This window comes from Mandrillus leucophaeus, unplaced genomic scaffold (genome assembly GCF_000951045.1).
Source record: "Mandrillus leucophaeus isolate KB7577 unplaced genomic scaffold, Mleu.le_1.0 Scaffold79, whole genome shotgun sequence".
Classification (NCBI taxonomy): domain Eukaryota; kingdom Metazoa; phylum Chordata; class Mammalia; order Primates; family Cercopithecidae; genus Mandrillus; species Mandrillus leucophaeus.
This window is the reverse complement of record NW_012108585.1, coordinates 3,823,119-3,830,577: the sequence shown is the minus strand read 5'-3', so window position 1 is coordinate 3,830,577 and position 7,459 is coordinate 3,823,119. Positions and strand designations below refer to the sequence as shown.

The 7,459-nt window shown below is 40.6% G+C and overlaps 1 protein-coding gene across 1 annotated transcript in view; it reads right to left on the bottom strand.

The window, feature by feature from the left end:
* The window catches only part of PRMT8 (protein arginine methyltransferase 8), a 216,041-nt gene extending 211,374 nt beyond the window's left edge, over positions 1-4,667 (bottom strand). Inside the window, exon 1 of the mRNA XM_011967174.1 lies at positions 4,574-4,667. The gene's annotated coding sequence lies outside the window, so the exon portion shown is untranslated. The remainder of the gene's footprint in view (positions 1-4,573) is intronic.
* Between the last annotated feature and the right edge of the window lie 2,792 nt (positions 4,668-7,459).

Here is a 7,459-nt window from a genome sequence, read left to right as displayed (position 1 = left end):
GGATGGATGGATGGATGGATGAACAAGCAGACAAAAGAATGGAGAGCCAGTCATGAATAGCTTCAAATACAGGCAAAATAGAAATGTCCCTTCTTAAGAATGTGCGTACACCAAAGCTGCCAGTGGCTGGGTTCCTGGAAGCCTTGCACAGGCAAAAGAGCTTTGCAATGCCTGGAATCACTTAGAATATGTAAAAGTGTAAAGAAAGCCAAGACTTAGATAAGGAGTTACTGAAAACAGTACTTGAGTGCGACAACGTATACTCATTGCCATATTTTAATTTTGCCCTAGTCATATCTTTGCTTAAGAAGTGTAAAGCCTAGGTTATAATTAAGACACAGCCTAATAGTTAAAGTGTTGATCTAATAAGGAGTTTTCTTTTTAGAAAAAGCAAAATAATATGGCTAAATCATGCTTTTCATCTCTTATCCCTTCTCTGCCATACATAACTAGAGTAAATGCATTCATCTTCCCTCTATAATTCCTCCAACTGGAGGACTGAAATTGTGGGTACGGTCTGGGAAGAATCACCCAGCTTTTGAAGAACGTCTTGCTACCACTCAGAATAAATGGCAGCAAAAGACAACAAAGACTTATTTTCCTGGGGAAACGGTATGGTGTAGCAGTTTATGCTGATTCTGGGATCAGACCTTGGGCAACTTCCTTAATCTTCCTAGGCCTCAATTTCCTCATCAGTAAAATGGGGACAATAAGAGTGCATATCCCCTAACGTTGTTATAAAAAGTAAAATGATAAAGGATCTAAATCAATTAGCACACTCTGTCTCATAATAAACACACAATAATTATTAGATGTCACAGTGATGAGAAATAAAAGCAGATAATTGGGAATTCAATATATAGTAGTAAACTAAACCTCTCCTGGCTTGGTCACTCCACTGGCTGACCTTGGAGTGAATCATAATTGGTTTAAACCAATGGCTCTCAATGAGAAGTGGTATTGCCAGCCCCCGCCCCCTGCCCGCCAGGCCCAGGGGAAGTTTGAAAGAAGTTGTCACCATGACTGGAGGGCCCGCTGTCGCTTAATAGGTGAGGGCCTATTAATAGGTGAGGGCCTTAATAGGTGAGGGCCAGGGATGCTAAATGTCCTGCAGTGAGTAGGACAATCTTGCACAACAACAAATTGTCATCCAACACACCAGGAGTGCCCCTGGTAAGAACTACTGGATTAAACTATTCATGGCACTCCGCTCCCGTTTCCATTCTTTTTGCCAGACTGGTTTAGGTTTGGACATGGGCTCACTTTGGCCAACAAGACATAAAAACCTGTTAGGATTCTGAGAAAATTTTTCCTTGTAATTAAAAAAAAAAAGGAGAACATCCCCTACTAGCGGCACCTGGGACCTCTGTAGCTGACTTACAACCACGAGGGGAAAGCCCAGAGAACCGCAGAGAACACCTAGAGCCCTGACAATATTGAGATGCTGAATTAGCCAACCCTGGAACTATCTGCCTCCAGATGTCTTGTTCAGGGGAAAAAAAAAAATACATTTCTTTTAATTTAATCACATTTTAATCTGGTTTAATCTATTATTTGCAGTTCAAAGTATTCTGAATAGTATAAATAGTATATTGTTTGGCCTAAAGCAGGTGAAAAGAAAAGAAAAAAAAATGATCGTTGCAATTGAAGCAGAAAAACATTTGACAAAATCCAATACCCATTCATGATTTTTTTTTAAAAAGGAACTCTCACAAAAAAATAAATAGGAATAGAGGGGAACTTGCTCAGTCTGATAAACTACATCTCCAAAAATATTTACAACTAACGTTACACTTGTGGGTGAAAGACGGACTGTTTTCTCCTTGAGGTCAGAAGCAAGGCAAGGCTATTCTCTCTCACCACTCGTATTCAACATAGTCCTGGAAGCTCTATTCAGTGCAATAAGACAAGAATAGGAAATAAAAGGTACGTGAATTGGAAAGAGTGGAATAAAACTCTCCCCACTTGCATATGACAAGATTGTCTACGTACAAAATTCCAAAGAATGCAGAAAAAGCTTCTAGAACTAAGAAGTAACTTCAGCAATGTTGTAGGATACAAAACAAATAAACCCACAAAAATCGAGTGTATTGCTATATACCAGCATGAACACAGACACAAAAATTAAAAATACAATACCACTTACAATCACTCAAAAAAGAAAGGAAACATTTGGATATGAATCTAACAAAACATGTGCAGGGCTTTGTCTTAGTCCATTCAGGCTGCTGTAACAAAATGCCCTAGAGTGGGTAAAACAACAGAAGTTTAAAACAACAGAAGTTTATTTCTCATGGTTCTGGAGTCTGGGAAGTTCAAGTTCAAGGCACCAGCAGATTCAATGTCTGGTGAGCACTCCTTCTGTGCTTCATAAACGGCATCTTCTTGCTGTGTCCAAGTAAACAAACTCTTTCAGGCTTCTTTCACAAGGGCACTAATCTCATTAATGAGGGCTCTGCCCTCATGACCTAATCAGCTCCCCAAGGCGTGCCCACCTCTTAATACCACCACACTGAGGATACCACAAAATTCACAATGTGAATTTTGAGGGGACACATTCAGCGCACAGCAGACTTTTATGCTGAAAGCTACAAAACACTGTTGAAAGAATCAAAGCTCTAAATAAAATAGAGACTCACTGCATTCACGGTTTAGAAGCCTCAACAGAGGAAAGATGATAATTATCCCTCAAATGTATATGTGGATTTAACACAAGTCCTATCAAAATCCCAGCAAGATTTTTATAGATATAGACAAGCTTATTTTAAAATTTATATGGAAAGGCAAAGGAACTAGAATAGCTAAAACAATTTTGAAATAGAAGAATAAAGTGGGAGGAATTAGTCTACTCAATTTTAAGACTTATTATATCAAAATATACAGCTACACTTACCAAGACTAGATGGTATTGGTGGAAGGATAGACACATAGCTCACTGGAACAGAATAGAGAGCCCAGAAATAGACTTGCACAAATACGCATAAGCGATTTTTTGGAAAAGGTACAAAAGTAATTCAATGGAAGAATGAGAACCTTTTCATCAAATGGTACTGGAGCAATTGGATTCCTACAGGAGAAAAAAACTCCCTACCCCCAAGTCCTACATGGTATGCAAAAATTAACTCAAAATGTATCATGGAATTATACACAACTATAACACTTTCAGAAAAGGCACAGGAGAAAATCTTCCTGATCTAGGGTTAGGCCAAGAGTTCTTAGATTTGACACCAAAAGCATGATTCACAAAAGGAAAAAATGATAAACTGGACTTCATTAAAATTTAAAACTTTTGTTCTGTGAGAAATCCTGTTAAGAGGATGAAACAAATAACCCACAAACAAGGAGAAAATATTTGTAAACCACATACCTGACGAAGAACTAGTATTTATAATACGTAAGAACTCTTAAAACTCACCATTAAAAAAATTAGAAAACGGGCAAAAGATATGAACAAACACTTCACCAAAGAGGACATACAGGTGGCAAATAAGAACGTGAAAAGACGTTCAACATCACTAGCGATTAGGAAAATGCAAATTTAAGCTGTTAAGCTACCTTACACACTTACCAGAATGTCTAAAATAAAAGGTAGGGCCAGCAAATACACGTGAGGACGCAGAGAAACCGGGTCTCTCATAAATTGCTGGTGAAAATGTGAAATGGTACGGCCACTCTGGAAAACAGTTTGGTGGTTCCTCAAAAAACCACATATGCAACTACCATATGACCCCACAATTACGCTCCTGGGCATTTATTCCAGAGAAATGAAAACTTCTGTTCACACAAATACCTGTACACAACTGTTCATAGCAGCTTTATTCCTAAAAGTCATAAACTGGAGACAGCCCTTATGCACTTCAGTGAGTGAATGGTTAAACAAATGATAGTATACCCGCAAGATAGAATACCATTCAACAGTTAAACAAAAGGAACTATTGATAACAGGCAAAACTTGGATGAATCTCCAGAGAAGTATGCTGAGTGAAACCAAAAAAGTCAATCCCAGAAGGTTACATACTGTATGATTCCATTTATGTAGCTATCTTGAAATGACAAAATTACAGAAATAGAGAATGAATTAGTGGTTGCCAAAGATAAAAGAAGGAGTCCCCTCTTTTAGGGAGGTGGGAAGGAAGTGGGCGTGGCTATGAAGGGCAACAGAGGGATCTTCTGATGGAATGTTCTGTATCTTGATTACATTAAGGTCAATATCCTGGTTACAATATGGTACTATAGTCTTGCAAGGTGAGGGAAAACTGGGTAAAGCGTAAATTCTTTAAAGTAAAGAAAAAACTGGGTAAATTCTCTCTGAATTATTTCTTACACCTGCAAATGAATCTACAATTATCTCAAAATTAAAAGTTTAATTGAAACAAAAGCACCAGTATACGGTAAACAAGACTATGGAGCCGCACAGCCCAGAGCAGCATGGTACGGACTTAGAGACATGAGCAGGCTCTGCAGATGAAAAAGAGGACAAAAGACGACAGGCCCACACGGGGTCAAGATAAATGTGCACTATTTCACTTGCGGGAAGAAGAAAGGAAAGAAATTACCGAAGAAGCTGACTTACAAAAGAAACCTCTTTCAGCTTGAAGCCATCTGAAGCCTGAGACTCTATTCAACCTGGCACACATTCAAATAGCAAGCCTCCCTGGTGCAGAAATCAGGCTCTCCAATCCAGACTGAGTAACTCGATCCATTTACTCCAAGTCAGCAGTTTGGACACATGTTTGCAATCTGAAAGCTTCCTGTGAGGTACACAGACCCTTAAAAATTGGTTTTCTTACAGGAACTTCCTGGTTTTCTTACAGGAACTTCCTGGTTTTCCATGCCAGGCCAGGCTGGAGTTGGACTGACCTTGTGGCTGTACATAAACAAGAGTTTTAAAGGTCGGTTCTCCAGCCAGCAGCCTGGACTGCGTGGACCATGAGTGTCGGGGAGTGTGGGAAACTGTTCTCAATGGGTTTTCTCAGGAAAAGATCGTTTGCATGTGCTTCCCTTGTATCAGAGAAGAAAATCCCCAGAGGACTTTTCCACTTTGCTCCTGCATCTGATGGGGGAACAGGAGATGGCACAAAGCCCCCACCACACCGTCCAGCCCCAATTCCCTTAGTCCAGGTCCTAGGAGAAATGCCAGCACGCATGGTCCCATGTTAAGCCAAGCCTCTGCCTCTCCGCCTGACGCCTTAGAGAGCTGCTGTACCCTGCACACCCTGACCTCTGCACGGGGCCCATTGTACATGAGTCACTCCCAAAGGAGCAATTCCCTTCCTAATGTGCTGCTTAGGCATTTCAAGGGATTCTTTAAACCACACACTAAAAAACTCATAATGTTCTAATGTATTCGTTTGACCGATATCTCATCTAATCTTCCCCTGCTGTTCTCAACTTATTCTACAGATCAGAAAACAGAGATCTGGAAAAGCCCATTCTTTCTTACTTAACACTAACACCCCTTTAACAATTTCATCTCCTCCTTCTGCTTCAGGAAACAAAAATCAGTTAGAAGGGGACATTCTCTTTAGCTACAGACACAAACACTGCCTCTTTCTCTAGCCTTTGGCCTGGAGTCCTAAGCTCTCCCCTATGCCTCCCTCTCCAGGTGGCTGTCCTCAAAGGCCAAGTTTGCAGGGGCAAAGGAAAGTTGACTAATTGGCAAGAGGCCTTGACATGGATTCCTTTTCTCCAAACTTCCAGCTCATCTGTGGCCTCTCCAGCCCCAAACACTGGAAGCATGTAGGCTTATAGGGAGAGTATGAATATGAGCTTCTTCCACAGCAAATTGGCCTTTCTCATTTCAACAGAGGCTGAAGAAGGGCACAGACAGAAGGAAAGCAAGAAGCAGGATCTAAAAACAGAACCACCATTTGACCCAGCAATCCTATTACTGGATATACATCCAGAGGAATAGAAATCACTCTACCATAAAGACACATACACGTGAATGTTCACTGTAGCACTATTTACAATAGCAAAGATATGGAATCAACCTAAATGCCCATAAATGACAGATTGAATAAAGAAAATGTGATATATATACACCATGCAATACTATACGGTCATAAAAAGAATGAGATCATCTCTTTTGCAGGAACATGGATGGAGCTGGAGGCCATTATCCTCAGCAAACTAATTCAGGAACAGAAAACCAACTACCACATATTCTCACTTATAAGTGGGAGCTACCTGACAAGAACACATGGACACAAAGAGGGTAACAACACACAGTGGGGCCTCCTTGAGGGTGGAGGGTGGGAGGAGGGAGAGGAGCAGAAAAAAATAACTATTGAGTACTAGGCTTAGTACCTGGATGATGAAATAATCTGTACAACCAACCTGCACATGTACCCCTGAACCTAAAATAAAAATTAAGAAAATACAATAATTTTTAAAAGCAAGATCAAGAAAGCAAACGGCCCAAATAACTAAGAAACCTGATGCCAGAATGGTCGCTGAACTCTGAGGTCCTGGCTCCCAGCTCACAGGCTTGAATCTCTTGTCCTGGTGTGTTTTGGGGCAGTGTCCTTCTGAGCAGAGGAACAGGAAAACGGTATGGCTCATCACTCTTCACAGCCATGCCATGAAGGTCACACACAAGGCAGGAACACCAACGGAGCAGATGAGATGTGGGGTCAAGAACACTGGAGTTGGAGGCCCTCACTATGGGCTCGGCCTCCATTTATGACCCGTGTGATTACACGCCAGGGAAAGTCCATTGAACTTCTGTGCCTCAGTCTCCTCGTTAGAAAAATACAAATATTAATGCCTCTCTCAAGAAGTGATTGTGAGGAGTCCATGGACTTAGGAGTGTGTTTTGCTTGCAACTAACAGAAAGCCCAAAAGCTACACCTAAAAGAATTAGGAGTTTGTTGTTCTCACGTAAGAAGTCCAGAGGTAGATATTCCAAGGTTCAGAGACACCTGTTCAAAATCCACATCTTTTTCCCCACATTTTAATGTCTTGGGAATCTAGCTATGTCTTTTTTTCTGCACGATATTTTCATTAATTTTATTTTTTAATGGACAAATTATAATTGCTCACATTCATAGGATACTAATGTTTCAGTACATCTAATGTATAGTGATAAGATCAGCGTAATTAGCATCTAGAGCATCTCAAACATTGTAGATGTGTCTTAAAAACAATGGCAAGTTGTAGTTTAATTAGCAACACTTTATCTGTTCTAATGGTACTGAGAGGTGAAGCCACCTGGACTTCCTGGGTTGAGTGGAGACTTGGAGAACTTTTCTGTCTAGCTAAAGGTTTGTAAACACACCAATCAGCACTCTGTAAAAATGCACCAATCAGCGCTCTGTGTCTAGCTAACGGTTTGTAAACACACCAATCAGCACTCTGAGCACTCTGTAAAAATGCACCAATCAGCGCTCTGTGTCTAGCTAACGGTTTGTAAACACACCAATCAGCACTCTGTAAAAATGCACCAATCAGCGTTCTG